Below are 16,355 nucleotides of genomic sequence, written 5' to 3' on the forward strand. Positions count from 1 at the left end.
GTTTCACGATAACTGGAATAGTTTTGTCGCCGTAACAGACAACTCATTCTCCGCTCATATTTTTAGTAGAAATGATAACCACTCTAATTTTTGCGCATTAATCTTCAAAGGGTTGCGTATTATACCGCTTTCTAATGATTTATTGCTCTACCTCTCAATTAGTATTAAGTAAATTCCGAAAATGTGCGGTCTGTTACGCGGTAAAAATTCAGCGTAACAGACCGCACATTTTCGGCCATTTATGTATTAGAATTGAAAAGTTTAGTGATAAATCTTTGAAAAACATTATAATACGTAACCCTGTGTAGATTATTGCAAATAATTTCGAGTGATTATCATTACTACTAAAAATATGACCGAAAAATGTGTTGTCTGTCACGGCGACAAAACTATTCCAGTTATCATGAAACCACCCTGTAAAAGGGGACGTTATCTTCCAAAAATTCAAAATTATGTCATTGATACCAATACCTGGAGGAAAAAACAATGCGTGGCTCGTTTGTAAGGGGTCTCTAAAAAATCTTTTCTCTTAAGAATTCAAAATCAACAAATTCGACTTTTTTTTTTTCTTAATTTCCGCTCTCCTAGGCTAGCCAATTAGCTCCTGTAATTTTATTTAAAATGAAAATCAGCTCTCTAGGTCATTCCATGCAAAAGTTTAACTTTCCTAAAATTCAATTTGCTCATAAATTCAGTACCTCAGGGCAGGAGGATCCGCACCTATCAGTGGATCTACAGCCGAATCTACACTGAAAAAAAATTTTCGGCGTTTTTACCAAGGTCCGTTGGTACTTTTACCATCTCACTTTTTTTACCAATTATTGGTAATTTTACCAAACAGACTGGTAAGCTTACCTAATAACCGGTATTTTTACTGTTTTTCTCAGGTAAGAATACCACTTTTATTGGTAATCAATTCCCGGTAACTTTGCCATTTTATCTCGGTAATTCTACCTCAGTCAATAAAAAATATTGGCGTTTTTACCGAGGTCCAGTAAAATTACCGAGAAAGTCAATAATTTTTCCGAGATTTCTCGGTAAAATTACCAATTCCATATGTGGTAATTTTGCCAAGAAAAACTGGGATCAAATAGAACCCTGAATTCTTGGTAATTTTACCCTTTTCTTGGTAAATACACCGAGATTTTTTTTTCAGTGTATTGGCATTCGCTCTGATACGCTGTCTCTTGGATCAGGGTGTCTACTGGTGCCCTGTCATTAAAATTCCTTGCTTTTTCAATACATTTTCCTTGCTTTTTCCTTACTTTCCCGAAAATTCCTTTTTCGGCGATTCTCAAAAATCCTTGCTTTACCCTCGCTCTTTTCCTTACTTTTTCCTTATCTCACAATCGTCTTTAAATGTACTCGGAATCGGGAGAAATGAATGATGGAATGGCAAAGGAACACACCGAAAAATACGGGGAATTGAACCGGGTGGTGTTCGGAAATTGCGCACCTCCAAGGCTATCTTTTAAAGTTCATCACAAAAATATCCAATTTCCGTACCTCCTCACGGAAAATCCGTACCTTTTCCATGCTTCCGTACCTACTTTGCGAAATCCGTGCTTTTTTAACGTATCCGCACTTTTTCCGCACAGTACCCTGGTAAAAATTGGCGATAGGAGTTGCGTTTCAAAATACCACAGGAGTTCTTATAGCCGACTGAATAAGGCGACAGAAAATCATATAGCTGGCTGTAGAAAGTGGAAAAAATCATACGGCCAGGCTACACGAAGCGATAAAAAATTAAACAGCCGGGCTATAGTTCCTGTCGCCGGGCTTTACACTTTATCGCCTGGCTGTTGCTTTTTCGCCATCGGCTATAAAAGGCTATAAGAAATTGTGTAGAAATTCGTGTGCTTTGTAAATCCATAATTTGTACGGAATCACCTTAATATTTACAAAACGCACATTATATTTTCCTTTACTACATATTTTTTTTCATCAATTAAAATGAGAATAATCCATACAGAGTGTGCAAACATTTCAAAGTCATGAGTTGAATAACGCTGACTCCAGGAGATTAAATATTAGAGCCTAACTTAAAGCGGAGCGGCGGCGCACTGGCGCCTACAAACCTAACAGGGATACTTCACGCACTGCGCAATGCGTGAAGTATCCCTGTTAGGTTTGTAGGCGCCAATGCGCGTTTCGCGCTGGCTGCCCGCCCGCCGCGCTGCGCGCAGCGTACCACGGCGCTTGAAGCAACTATCTCACACCAGAGGTATTGCACAGTATCATACGAAATTGAAGGCGCTCCAACATATTAGGAATGGCAGGCATCCTTCAAAAGTACGGAGCTTCCCTCGCAAAATAAATCAAGATAGGTACTACGGCCCAAAAAGAGAGCAGTATTCCAAAAACTTACTAAGTCCTAGCATCCGTAATTAGTAACGTTTAGCATACACTTTATCGCCTGGCTGTTGCTTAATCGCAATCGGCTATAAAAGGCTATAAGAAATTGTGTTGCCGGCTATAGAAGGTATTGGAAATCTTACAGTCGGCTGTAGGTCTATGGTATTTTGGAACACAGATTCTACTGCCAATTTCTACCAGGGTAGACACCCTGTTAGATACACACCTCGCATCTACCTAGGTCGATAGATGAAGAGGGTAAATGATCATCCCGCAGGTAGTATTACTCCCTGTATCGTGAGTAATATTACCGCAACGTTGCCGCAACCTTCCCTAATTACATTGCTGGGACTTAGAGGATACTGAAGCAACTCTGAGGCAATACCCTCTCGTAGAGTGGGGAATGTTTGCGCACGCTGCAGCTGTTGTGTTCCTTATCATAGGAGCACACCAACCCTGCCGTGATAGCGAATAGAGCAGTAGGTGTAAAAATGAAAGTTTTGAAGAAAAAAACCAGGTTCAGAAGCTTCTGACCGGATTTTATTGAGGGTAGGCTCCGTTCTTGGTCAAATTGCCACTAATCGTCCGAAAGACTCCTAGAGGTAGTTTGGATGATTGAAAATCGACTGATTTCATTTCAATTGCATGAAAATGAAAAATACCATTTTTGCTGGGTTATTGTTAGGCAAGACAGCCGTGCGTGCTATCATTCTGCGTGCTTTCGTGGTTGCGTTTTGGACATACAGCAAACGCATTTTCAGGTTAGGAATTGGCAGAAGAGGGCGGCATCTTACCTGACAGCACTGCTTTCATTGGCTCTCTGGAGGAATATTGTCACTTACTGCCGTTCTTGCCTGAGACTACGTCATTTTTTGCGCACTTACGGCTTTCTCACATGTCTCGTTTTGATACATTTACGATGATTTTGCCGTTTTAGCTGTTTCAGTGCTTTTATCTAAAAGAGATTGGACGAATTTTGAGGGAAACTAAATTTCGAAAATGACACACTCTCTTCGCTATCACGGCAGAACCAGTTTGTGACGTCTCCGTCACATTGTCGCTGCTGAAATTTTGGCGCGGCGATTTGGGTGTTTGTGGTGCGGTCGATACCCCACCCGCGGCTACTGGATGCCGTTTTGGAACCGGACCTTGACACTGACGATCTTTATCCGTCGACGAGAGGCCGGTCAGTTCGCGCTCTGACCTCGCTCATCAAGCCACGCTTCCACAGGGCGCGAGCGACGCGAGTGCAAAGTTGGCCGCGCGAAGTGAACCGCCAAGCCGGGTGCAATAATTTAAAGCATGCCTGTATCTAGAGTACCTATACAGTATACAGGGTGTCCCAGGATTATGTGCGAATATTGACGGCGTCAATTCTTTGGGTCAAGAAAGTGTGGTGTAACTTTTTTTCAAAATACACTTTCCGCGGCGGCCACCCGCGGCCCCCCAAAGTTGGAGAGAAAAAAATCGTCTTTTTGACCCTGTGATAATGTTTATCAACCAATGTTAATGAAAATTGTTAACTAGGGGTAATTTTAAAAGTTTTTTCATTTTTGACCTCCAAAAAAAGGAAAACTCATTTTAATGGGGGGGGGGGGGTTAGGGGGATATCGAACCTAAAAGTGGCGAAAATTAATGTTTCTAGCTACAAAAATTGATTTTGACGGCACCACTAGACTCAGCGTTGAAAAATACTGAGAAAATATGTCTTGCATTTTTTCGCTATGACTCATCATTTTTGAGATAACAGGGATTGAATGGAGCGCGGGTGGCGCAAAGGGGGTGAGGGTGGCTCCCGAGGGAAAGCGTTTTTGGGAAAAAAGTTAAACCACGAACAAGTTTTTTTTTTTTTTTGACCGAAAGAATCGACTTCTTCAATATTCGTACTTAATCCTGGGACACCCTGTATAGGGAGAGTGCGGACATGCCGAAGTATGGATATCTTGGGGCCCAAAAAGGCAGCCAACCATCTAACACAAAAATTGTCACTGCCGATCTTCAGATTCCAAAATCAAACTCAGGTGACTAAGAATGTTCATAAATGAGCGTTCTTCCGAAAAAATGAGTAACTGAATGCAGACTAAGTCAAATACGTTCTTTACAACTTTTCCTTACGAGACGAGGGTTGTACGTGAATTCGAAGTAGTCTGTCAGGGGCGGCACGGGCCCCTCCGCTCTGGAGCCCGGTTGTGATTTCACGACAAAACCTCGAGTGGATTACTGCTTTGCTAAGGAAAAACGCCGTATGAACATTCGAGTGTTGCCAAATTTCCTCTTATAAAATGTTTATTTTTGAAAAAAGTTATGACTATTTATCCTTGAAAATTTCAAAGAATTTAAATCAAATCTAGAACAAAATTCTCTGAAAAATTGGAGGAAAAATATTCACAAATTTTCCGAAAAATTCGTGATTTACCAAAAGAAATTTGGCAACGCCTGGAGGTTCATACGGTGTTTTTCCTCAGCACGGCATATTAATGCTGCTGCGTGGAAGACTTTTTGGCCTACCTCGAAATTTGAAGGCAAATAACAGGAATATGCGTACCTCACCCTCAATACCTCCCCACTTCTCCGTGTCAATCCTATTTCCTCAAAATTTTCAGTCAGAAAATGCTTCTGATCGCACGAGTTTGGTAATTTTTTTTGCCCTCTCGTGAATATCCATGTAAATGCTCAGCAATTTACTGTGAGGGAAAAAAAAAAAAAAAAAAAACCTCGGTGGGTAGGGGACTTTTAAGACACATAATTTTACTGATTATAGGCATCTGACTATAGGCAACAGTACTCACGTATTGTTGAAGTTAATATTCGTAAACTGTTACTGGAGCTAAGCGTATGTACAAAAACTGAATCTAAAAAAACTGAAAAATAATCATTCTTTGCTTTTGCGCCGAGTAAATGCATAATTCATTGGTGTTAGTGGCTTCATTATTCTCAAATATCTCGCTTACATTACTTAATGGGTGCATGTTTTCAGGTTGTTAGACTTCAATTTGCACGTAAGCTTAATGGAGCTCTGATTTAATATTACTCTTTAGACCCTTTTTTATATACTAATTTTCCTTATTTTTGGTGTAAAATCATCCGTCTATCTTTCCTTATCCAAAAACGCAAGACAATCAGAGAATCTAACGCATTAAAGTCTGGTTAGTGGTAATGGAAGCAGAAATGGACGTATTTCTGCCAAACGGAAATATATGCATTAAGACATGAGCCCTGAGACCCCTAAGGATATATGTATGATAGGGCTCACGTCATAATACACATAGTTCCGTTTGGCAAAAATTCGTCCAAATTACCCATGCAACGAACGATGTTGGTTAATCTTCCGTTAGTGTTAGTATAGGACACAATTGGACTAACTTGAGAAAAACACGCCATGCATTAAATTTGAGTCAAGGAAAAGAGGCTTGAAGGTTTATTTCGACATCAGACTCAATTCAAAGATAAGCTTTCATTGCGATTTTTATATCTAAACGAATAATTTTTTTTTTTTACATTTTTTATCGGTTTTCAATTTCTGATGGAGGATAATTTACGACCAGTTAAATTTAAAACTACTATCAGCTCATTTTTTCCTAATAACGTGACTTTAGGCATTTCTGTTACACTCGCAGCTCAGTATAAGCTCAATGGGTAAAAACTGAATGGCTTAAGGGGAGCCAGCCACTTGAAAATTGAAAAAAAATGTTTTTTTTATTTTCTGGCTGATCTTAATCTCCTGCTCCTCACGTTTAATTTCAGACTAAGTTTTACTTGATCTGATGAGTAGTTTTGAAGTTACGCGCGGTTTAGTGAGGGAAGGTTTACTAAATACACTACTAATTAAACTAAAACTGATTTTGCTGTTTTTTTTTAATTCCTCATTTCCCGAAAACTACATTTTTCAGCACTCATGTACCTTTTTCTCAGGATCTACTGAACCGATTTTCAAAAACTTTGTTTTGTTCTAATCCTTGCACTCTCCTGCACATTTTATCACGAGCTTTTCTAAAATTTCGAGCTGTATTTTTTTTAATTTGCTTTCAAATGTCCAAATTCTTTGATTTCTAGCAAAAAAATTTCAAAAATTCACCAAAATTTCAAATTTTTAAATTTTAAAAAAAGCCCGTGTTAAAATGTTCAGGAGAGTTCAAAGTTCAAAAGAAAAAAAAGAGAAGTAATTTTTGTTCAGTAGATCCTGAGAAAAAGGTACAAACGTTAATATTGGGAAGATAGGGTGTCTGGCTCCCCTTAATACTGCCGTGCTAAGGAAGAATACCGCATGAGCCCTCAGGTGTTGCCAAATTTCCTTCGATAAAAACAGAATTTACTGGGAAAATTGTAAATCTTTTTCCTAAAATTTTCAGACAATTTTGTACGCTATATATCTGAAAATGCCGATAAAAAATATGCTTAAATTGCGTCAAAAATATGTTTTATCAAGGAAAATTTGGCAACTCTCGAATTTTCATACGGCGTTCCTTCTCATCATGGCAAAATAGGAGTGAAGAATAGATTTATTCTAACCGATTTCGATTCAAGCGTACCTATATACTTCAAACTGAATGTGATCGGATCTGTGAAAAGGAACCTTATTATCTATCCGGAGGAAATTCCCTTTGACCTTTTATAAAACCAAAACCACGTATGTCTGCAAGCTAAGAGTTTTCGTCTCGGAACTTCAGGACTCAGAGCTTTCTCAGTTTTCAGAGCCAAACTTACGCCAATATTTAAAGACGTCTATGCATCTCCAGAAAGTTAAGAATAATTTTCTCCTGGTAAGTAAGGTCCCTTCTCACAGATCCCGTCACGAATATTTTATCTCACGAAGACTCTTGAGCGTACAAAAAAGGAGATCGCTTCGGCTCATATCGTCACCCTCCGGCAAAAAGATCACCGGCGCCATGCGACGTTTAAAAATTTCCGCCGCCATGTTATTTTTTTTACAAAAAATTGCTCGACGAAGCTGTCCGAAAATTTCACTGAATTTTTTTTTTTTTTTTTGCTGCCAATAAGATTCAGTGAAATTTTCAAACAGATTAGACCAAAAATTTCTCTGAAAACTAATAAAATGGCGGCGGAAATTTTTAAATGTCGCATGGCGCTCAGTGGCGCGGCGTGCTTTGCGATATATCGATTGTTCTGCCATTTAAACCTATGGTAAAGAATCGATTATTTAGGGGTTCGCTGCAAACACCCTGTTTATCGATCATTTTCCACGGGTTTAAATAACATAACAATCGATTTATCGCAAAGCACGCCACGCCACTGATGCGCTTGTGATACTTGGGCCGGCAGGTGACGATATGAGAGAATTGTTGCCAACTTTTAACAGCTACCACCCAGTGGCGTGGCGTGATTCGATATATATCGATATTTCCCCATTTGAAGCTATGGTAAAGAATCGATTATTAAGGTGTTCGCTGCGAACGCCCTGTCTATCGATCCTTTCTCATGGGTTTAAATGGAAAAGCAATCGATATATCGCAAAGCACGCCACGCCACTGCTACCACCGACCCGCGTACTTAAATCGTCGATGTGTTTTGATCCTGAATCTTCAATTCTATCCGCTTGTGCGAGGTGATTAATGGACAAAGTAAGTTTTTAATTGAAGCATTCATCAGCTGGAAGTTCAAGGTTTGCCAAGCTCACTGCTCGCGGTTGAGCCCATCTCGTTGGCTGTGGCTACTCGCGTAATTGAATCGAAAAATGCAGAAAGATAACATGCTCATTTTCTGATGCGCCTCCAAGTCTGCCAGTTAACTCGCCGACCAGGGCTCATCATGAATTAGGTAAGCAACATTTCTGTAGTCAACGATTCAATCGTCATTCTTCTCATAAACCCTATCTACTCAGACGTCCCTCCACTCAGATTGGTCTCATCTTAAAGCCAATGGGTGATATCAGAATGGGAGGAAGGGGCCCACCTGTCTTCTCCTTAATTCAACCTGCATCGTGGATGAACTTGCCAAACGCCAAGAGCGCTGCGGAAAAACGGTACACGCGCTTAAGCCTATTTGTAGGCAAATCTTCCATGAAATGAACCATCTTTAAATCTAAAACATATCGAAGGTGTAAGTTCGCAACCACGTATATCGGTTTGCGACGTTGTAGACTTCCCATCAGACTTTATTTTTGAAATGGAAAAATACTCAAAGGCTATTCTTAAAAACTGTCACGATTTTTCTTCTATGTACGAAAAATATTCTGCGAAAACTTCAAGGAACGACATCGATTTGTTCTCTTTTAAAAAAATAAAATAAGAGCGGAGATTTTTTAACACCGCAGACTACACCGTCGATATGTATGTTCAACATGGAGCTCACGATTTAACGATCGGTCAGCTCAGTCAGTCTGAAAAACGAAGCCGTTTTCTTTCCTACTCAAAGAGACTACGTTTTGGCATGATTCTAATGGAAATTAAATTTCGCACTAAAATTATGAATATTGTTGGTGAAACTACCAGACCATGTATCGTATTTTTTTTTGTGCCGACATTTTTGCCCTGTAATAAACCTAGACCAACTGCCAAAAACCATTATGTCAAAGACCTAAAAAGTGACCCACAGTTTGCGCCAAAAAGTGTCTGTTTTCATCCTCTCTCGATTGAGGAGTCACAATAAGGGGAGGGGGTCAGTCATTTGTAAAAAAATAGGGGTCCGCTGTTCTCTCTGTGGGGAGCCCTCGAACATTTTGGGTACCTTGAAAGTAGCTTACATTTTCCCATAAATATTCCCTAAGTTTCATTTCAAAATAAGACCGAAGTAAAATTTTAGAGGGAGTGAACCGGACTTTTGGGACACCCTGAATGAGTCATAACAAATTAGCCCGCTGGTTTTTCATTTAGGGTTGATTTTAGAAATCACCGACGGTCCGACGCGACGTACCCATCATGCTCTGCGTCAAATTTTGATGATAGAACATGAGTCGTAGTGCTTTTCCTTATCCCGGGCCAGTGTACCGTGCTAAGGAAAAACGCCGTATGAACACTCGAGAGTTGCCAAATTTCCCTTGATAAAACATGTATTTTTGACAACATTCGTCCATATTTTCCCTTGAAATTGTCTTATATTTTAGATTTAATTGCGTAAAAAATTGTATGAAACTGTTTGAAAATAATTTTCACGATTTCCGCAGTAAATTCTTATTTATCGGAGGAAACTTGGCAACGTGTGAGACTCATACAGCGTTTTTCCTTAGCACGGCAGAGAAAATCCCTCAGAGATATAGCAATATTTAAAAGCTGTGCATACAGAACAGCACTTAAATATATTAAATTAATAGATGAAAAAGAAGATATTTCACAGTTATGAGCAATAGAGAAGGAGAGGTAGAATAATATATACATACATATATAAGAATATAATTAGTAATATTTAAAGTGCTGTACATACAAAACAGCACTTAAATATATTAAATTAATAGATAAGAAGAAGATATTTAACAGTTATTAGCAATAGAGATGGAGAGGTAGAATAATATATGTATTAATCATTAGCATTATACTGCATTAGAGAAGGAAGGCTTCCCTCAGAAGCATCGCCTATTGTTATACCCGCGCGTTTAAGTCTCCGAACAAAGTCCAGTGCCAATCTTCGAGTTCTCAATTTAAGAAAAGTTCACGAAGGTCGGATCGGGATGTGGGTCATTCGTGGGGGGGGGGGGGCGGGAGGAGGGGGAGGGGTAGTTGATGCGTCTGTTTATCTCCCGTACGAAATGCTATCGAGTTCTATATAATCAAGTCATTTCTATCGATAAGTTTCAATCCGACGAGACGAGGCGCGCGACACGACGCGACGCGACGCGAAAACCAACGCAACGCAACGATCAGTCTAAAACGGCATTGATTAGGAAGACAGCTATTTTAAATCACTTTTTCCTTGATACCGCGCACGCCTGAGACGTAACGCTTCGAGATTTTATCGAGTTCCTAGAGAGTGAAATTATGAGGCTAAAAATGGACCACGTTAAGCAGAAAGGAACCAAGCCACATCAGCTACACGGAATGAATTGATTACTGATTTAACAATGAAATTGTTGAAAAGTATGTCCGACGTGTTTCAAACGTACATTTTACGATAGTGCAAATCTAATTCAACCAGCACGGGGGTGGTTAAATTAGCATATTTTGAGGAAATTTGTCTCAGAGGAAATTTGTCAACTCTTGAATGTTTATACGGCGTTTATCCTCAGCACGGCTGTGCAGGCTATATGTTTCATTATCAAACTTTCAGACAAAACACGTTGAACGTAAAGCAAACTTCTAAAATTAACTTATGAGCGAGGAATTGCAATTTTTATTAATTAACACAATTAACTGCAAATTCAAACTTTCCGCTCGCTGAAAACCATAATCAGCTCAAGTCAAAAATTCGCCATTGAATCAAAAAATATTATAAGACCCTGACAAATAATTATAGCTTTCTTTTACAGACGCAATTTTCTTTCTCTACTGATAGGAAGTTCTCCTAATCTTTTCAAGAGAAAGTCACGTCCCAAAGGAGAATTGAGGGGCCTTGGAGATCAAGGCGCATAAGTGTAGATTTTGCTATTTCGAGAAAAGCGTGTCTAAAGTTTCTAAATTACGTGAAGCCGTATATGGGGGAAGGAAAGTTCAAACTCACATATCGATGCTTAAAAATCGGATTTGATCATTGAATTTTTCATAGAATTTCTTTCAAACCTAGATTTAGTTGAAATCACTAGTATCTCAATTTTTTCGAAAACTGCCCTTAAGCGCCTTGTCCTCCAAGCCCCTCAATTCTACCATTGTAAAGCACTCTTAATTATTTAAACCCTGAATTTCACTCGAAAAGAATTTGGTTTCTCGCGACCCAGAAGTGTCAATTGGATTGCATTTTGCAAAAAGGAACCACAAGCATTCCAGTGTTGCTAGGATTGTGCAGCTTACAAGCTCTGCAAATAAATACTGAAATAATGTAAACATTTACATTTAAAAATGTAATTTTCGTCTTAATTCATAGTAAATTGGGAGTAAAGAATAAACTTGTTTAGATTATCAGTTTATACTTGCAAGGTAAACAAAGTTGCACAATCTTAGCAACATTGGAATGCTAGTGGTTCCTTTTTGCAAAATGCAATCCAATTGACGTACGCACAAAAACAGTATTTTTTCCTCTGTGAGATCAATGTGAAAAATTTCAATTCGTCCATAGTATTTTACATAAAATGTTGATAAGGGAGCATGGTTTGTAGCGCTTAATTGTGACGTTTTCCCAGAGTTCCATCAGGGATCAAGTTGTTCACTGATTGTCTCACTAGTCTCATAAACAAGCGACTGGCTTGAAAGACCTGACCTACACCTGACAATTGTCACCTGATCGAGTCAGTGGTGGGGGTTGAATGTCATTGAGACGGAAAGTTTCGAGAACGGCTAGGGAGTCAGAGCGAAAATGCTTACTAACCTTACTATCTGATGAGCGATGCGGTGTGCTGGCGAATGATACGAGACCGGCTCACGCGGCAGTGCGATCGAAAATTGCCGCTGAACGAGCTTCGATAGGTCGCGTAGCGATAGATCGAGTCGTCTTCGATTTGACATCATGAGGCTGGATCAGTTCTGCCGCGCTGTTGCTGCTGCTAGGAAGAGCATATTGTGGACCAAAGTTTCAAAGATAGAATTTTATTCGTCAGTTAATGTGCTAGACCCAAGTAGTAGTGATCGCTTTAAGTTGCGATTTGACCGGAGAATGTATCGCGATTTTGATACAAATGATTTTGATACAAATATATAGCATGCGTGCAAAATTTCTTTAACCGCTCCTGGCATGAGGGTTTTTTCGGCCGAATGATATAATCAGCCCATATACAATGTGAAAAGCTCATCCACTTCTATGTACCTGACAGAACGAAAAGATCCCCCCCCCCTCCACCACTTATTTTATGACTAATGACACCATTTCCACCATTACCCACAAATTATTCGGAAAAATTGCCTTAGTTGGCCGCCGAAAAGGCAACGAAAAACGAAGAGGAACTTCAAGCAACTATTTTAACTCTCCGGAGATAAAATTGCAGAGCCGATGAATTGAAGGAGTTTTTGATCGCGATGCTCGAGAAAGAGAACTCAACGGAGGTGCCGCTTCGCGCGCCTTTCCACCGTTGTGGAATCCGAGCAACTATTTTAACTCTCCGGAGATCAAATTGCATAGCCGATGAATTGAAGGAGTTTTCATCAGCGATGCCTGACAAAGAGAGGTCATTGGAGGTGCCGCCCCGTTTTCCACCGTTTTTGACAGTTTACTTTCACCTCAAGCAATTATTTTAACTCGCCAGAGATCAAATTGCATAGCCGATGAATATGAGTTCTCACTGGCGATGTCCGATTTTTGGGCCGTATTAAAAGTTGCCCCTTGAATAGTTTCTTTTCTAAGAAAAACCGCGTATGGTATGTATTATGACTTAGGGCAATTTAAGGGTGCTTTTTAAAACAATTTTTACGAGGCTCGAGTAAAATTCATGATTACGATTTTCAAAAAAGATTCTCGTTAGGAATTCAAATGATTGGCGGGTATAATAAATAGAAAATACGAAGGAATAAAGTTCATGCTTAAAAAAAACTTTGAGAAAAGCTTGTATCTACCAATATATTTGCGAAATCACACCGATTTTTTTCTTCTTAATTTTGCAAATCTTCTAGTAGCAAAAGTTTTCAATCACTTGCAAGTATCAACTTCCGAAGTTATACAGTAGGATTATTCCAGATTCGAAAATGTTTGTTTCATGAAAACTATGACCTCCTCACATCTCCTTTATTCACAATGAAAACCAAACGGGATATCTCTAAGGAAAGGAATTGGAGCTGGTCTCTAGGGAACATGCATGAATATGTCCCAATCGCAATCTAATAATAGCAGGGGCCGAATTTTGTCGGACTTTTCACACGGAGTGCAACATCCATCCATGAGTTCGAACCGCACCACCAGCCAATCAGAAGCGCTAAGCCAGACTTAAGTGCAGTCGAGAACCGTCCTAAGTATATTTAAGTACGGTCGAAGAACCGACAAAGTTCGGCCCCTGGTGTCATGCTGCACCATGCACCGTTGTCGAAAGATTTCCTCGACCTCAAGCAACTATTTTAACTCTCCGGAGATCAAATTGCATAACCGATTAATTGAAGGAGTTTTTTTCCCCTGAGTCCCTTTTCTTTAGCTTTTCATGCTCCAATTTCTAACACGCGCTCTTATGATATGTGTTGGGAATTCTAAGATCCGATTCTGTCACAGGGTCAAAGAGCATTTTTCTGTAAAGCTAAATATGAATTTTATAAAAGAAAAAAGTACATATTGATGGCTAAGGAACAATACTGCGTATTTGCAAATTGACGAGTTTGCAGGACAAAGAAAAGACTTCGTCATTTTTGTAATTTTGAGGTTAGATTAGCAATTTTTCCATAAAGTATAGCGGTTTTACAGCGCTCTCATCTGGAATTGGGAAGTAACTAAAAACACTAGCTTGCGTCTTTTATATAATACTGACAAGGCAAAGTCGCTAACTCATTTTCGCCAAAATTTTCAGTCAGGTGGTGCTGTTCCTTAGCTTTCGATATACGAGTTGGCTCGTTTTTCAACTCGCTGCTACATTTGTAAATCGATTTATGGAGTTTATAAACTTTACGAGTTGGACCCCTGTCTGTGCGCTCGGTGTGAATTTGCATTTCAAGTTCACACCGCGGCAGGAGACCCAGGAAAAACGAGTTTAAGACGGACGCCGCACATCGGAATGAGTTGATGAGAAAAGTCGGACAAAATTTGAAAAATTTGAAAGCTTATACCTTCGAAAATATGAAACGAAAAAGTTTAAGAGTGGTTCTTTTGGTATTTCCATAAAATTTTCATTTAGAAACACCCCTTGAAATTGAAGTTATGACGAAATCAACATAAAACGTCGCAATTTCAGTCAAAAATTTCATTTCTGACCTCATCGTTCCACTGTGCGCCGGGTGCCATGCTGATCCAAGTGGTCACGGAGAGGGTTCAGAACAGCGCACAACACTGCCTTGGTTAGTAAAAACGCCGTAAGAGCATTTGAGTGTTGCCAAATTTCCTCTCAGAAAATATTTATTGATGTAGAGAGCTATGAATATTTTTCCTTGAAACTTTCGGACTTTTTGGAGCAAATAAAGAACGAAACCCCCCGGAAAATCGGAAGGGAAATGTTCGCAAATTTTGCTGAAAATTCGTGATTTTCGAAAAAAATTTGGCAACGTCTGGTGGCTTATACGACGTTCTTCCATAGCCCGGAAGAGCGGTCCAAGCTGATCGTGTGACGCATCCTGACCAAGTCGTCGTCGTACGGTGTTTTCCAGCCTAGCCGTCGCGTCACCGTCGCACAATGGATCGAGTCAACAGGTCAGGTCGGACAAATTTCGGAAACTTTAAACGCTTATAACTCCGTTAAAACAAAACTTTGAGGTTCTAAAAGTTATTCCATTGGCTTCCTCGTGACATTTTTTCCAGACACACCCCTTGGAGTTTAAAATCTGACGAGATAATCGTTAAAATTTGCAGTTTTAGTCAACAATTTCATGTGCGACTTCTCTGATTGACTCGATCCACTGTGCGTCGTGTCAGCGGGGGGATTTCCGTACATATGTTTTAACGCGACTTTCGCACGGCTGACAAATCGCACAGGGAATTTTAATTTTGGATAATCCCCATGTGAAGAGCGGAAATTCGGTGAACACCATTATATGTTGTCAAGATTGTGCATGGTGTTCCTCGCCGAGAATGAACCCAAATACTCAAAATTAATAAAATTTAGTTAAAACACGTATAAAAATATGGAAACTTCATTAAAATTTTAACTTTAATAATAAAATGTTTTAAAATTGAAAATGGGTCATGAGACTATTTAAATTATACGATTATATTTGCACAAATTTCACGAGAAATATTTCATGAAATTTTAGAAATTCATGGAAGATCTAGAAAAATACCGGTTCCTCTTCATCTTCCGCAAAATGTAAAAAAATGTGACTTTCCTCTATTTTTGTGTGTTTGTGTGCGAGTTGCATACTCTAGCCCCTGAAAAATATGAAATCTCTCACAGCCGCGTGAAATTTCATGAAATATTTCACTGAAATTTCCAATCTTTCATTTCTTTCTTACGTTTCATGCCACCCTAAGCCTGGTGCCTTTAATGGGCTATATATTGAGAAATTTCCTATGAACTTCAATTTTATCTTCAAGACAAGAATTGATGCGCTTATTTTGGAAAGGTGCCGATTGTGAGGAAAAGATTTCAGCGGACAAGAAAAACTACACAGGGGGCGAAAAAGAATTACTTTTCCGTCAAAAACTCAATTTCGAAAACTAATCAGACTCGGCACTTTTTCGCAGGAGGCGCTTCAGTTTGTATTCTGAAACATTCGGATCCCTCCAAAAATATGGGACACAGCCACACAGTCTTAGCATCACCTGTCGCATTTTCCCAGATTTTGAAATTTAAAACCTCATGTGATGGGTTTGTTGTACGTGGGAGATAAAGCCAGCTAGATTTTGGAAAGCGTGACCCAATTTCCCTAGGGTTATACATACAGACTACTACAGGAGTGTGTTTCATGGGTCAAAATTATTATTTTTTCCTTGGTAAAGTTTTTTTTCAGAAGAGCCCTCAGTTTGAATATAATCACCGAATGTTCGAAAAAATCACAGGCTTCTCTGAATTTTGGTGAAGGTTATGAGCTTTTACAAAATTGCTAAGCTCTAGTTTTTGAGAGCTGAATTCTGTGTCCTCCTGACATAAGGGCGTAACTATAAATTGAGATGAGCCCAAGAAGACATTGAATTGTGTGGAAGACAGGGTTCATTGCAGAGTGTAGTTACGCCCTCATGTCAGATAGGCGACGAATTCATCCATGGCCTCAAGAATATCGAACTTGCAAGTCGAAAAAGGACTCAAAGAAGCTCCAGGATGTTCGGCATTGGTTTCTGAGAATTTTTTCGAACTTTTTAAAAACTAAGCCCTGGATGGAAAAAAAAGAAAAAAAGGAACT

The 16,355-nt window shown here is 39.4% G+C and overlaps 1 protein-coding gene across 1 annotated transcript in view; it reads right to left on the reverse strand.

The window, feature by feature from the left end:
- Window positions 1–11,904, reverse strand: part of LOC109033375 (phenoloxidase-activating factor 2) — a 30,007-nt gene extending 18,103 nt beyond the window's left edge. The window contains exon 1 of the mRNA XM_019045962.2: window positions 11,764–11,904. The gene's annotated coding sequence lies outside the window, so the exon portion shown is untranslated. The remainder of the gene's footprint in view (window positions 1–11,763) is intronic.
- Window positions 11,905–16,355: the final 4,451 nt, after the last annotated feature.

Source organism: Bemisia tabaci, chromosome 10 (genome assembly GCF_918797505.1).
Source record: "Bemisia tabaci chromosome 10, PGI_BMITA_v3".
NCBI lineage: Eukaryota > Metazoa > Arthropoda > Insecta > Hemiptera > Aleyrodidae > Bemisia > Bemisia tabaci.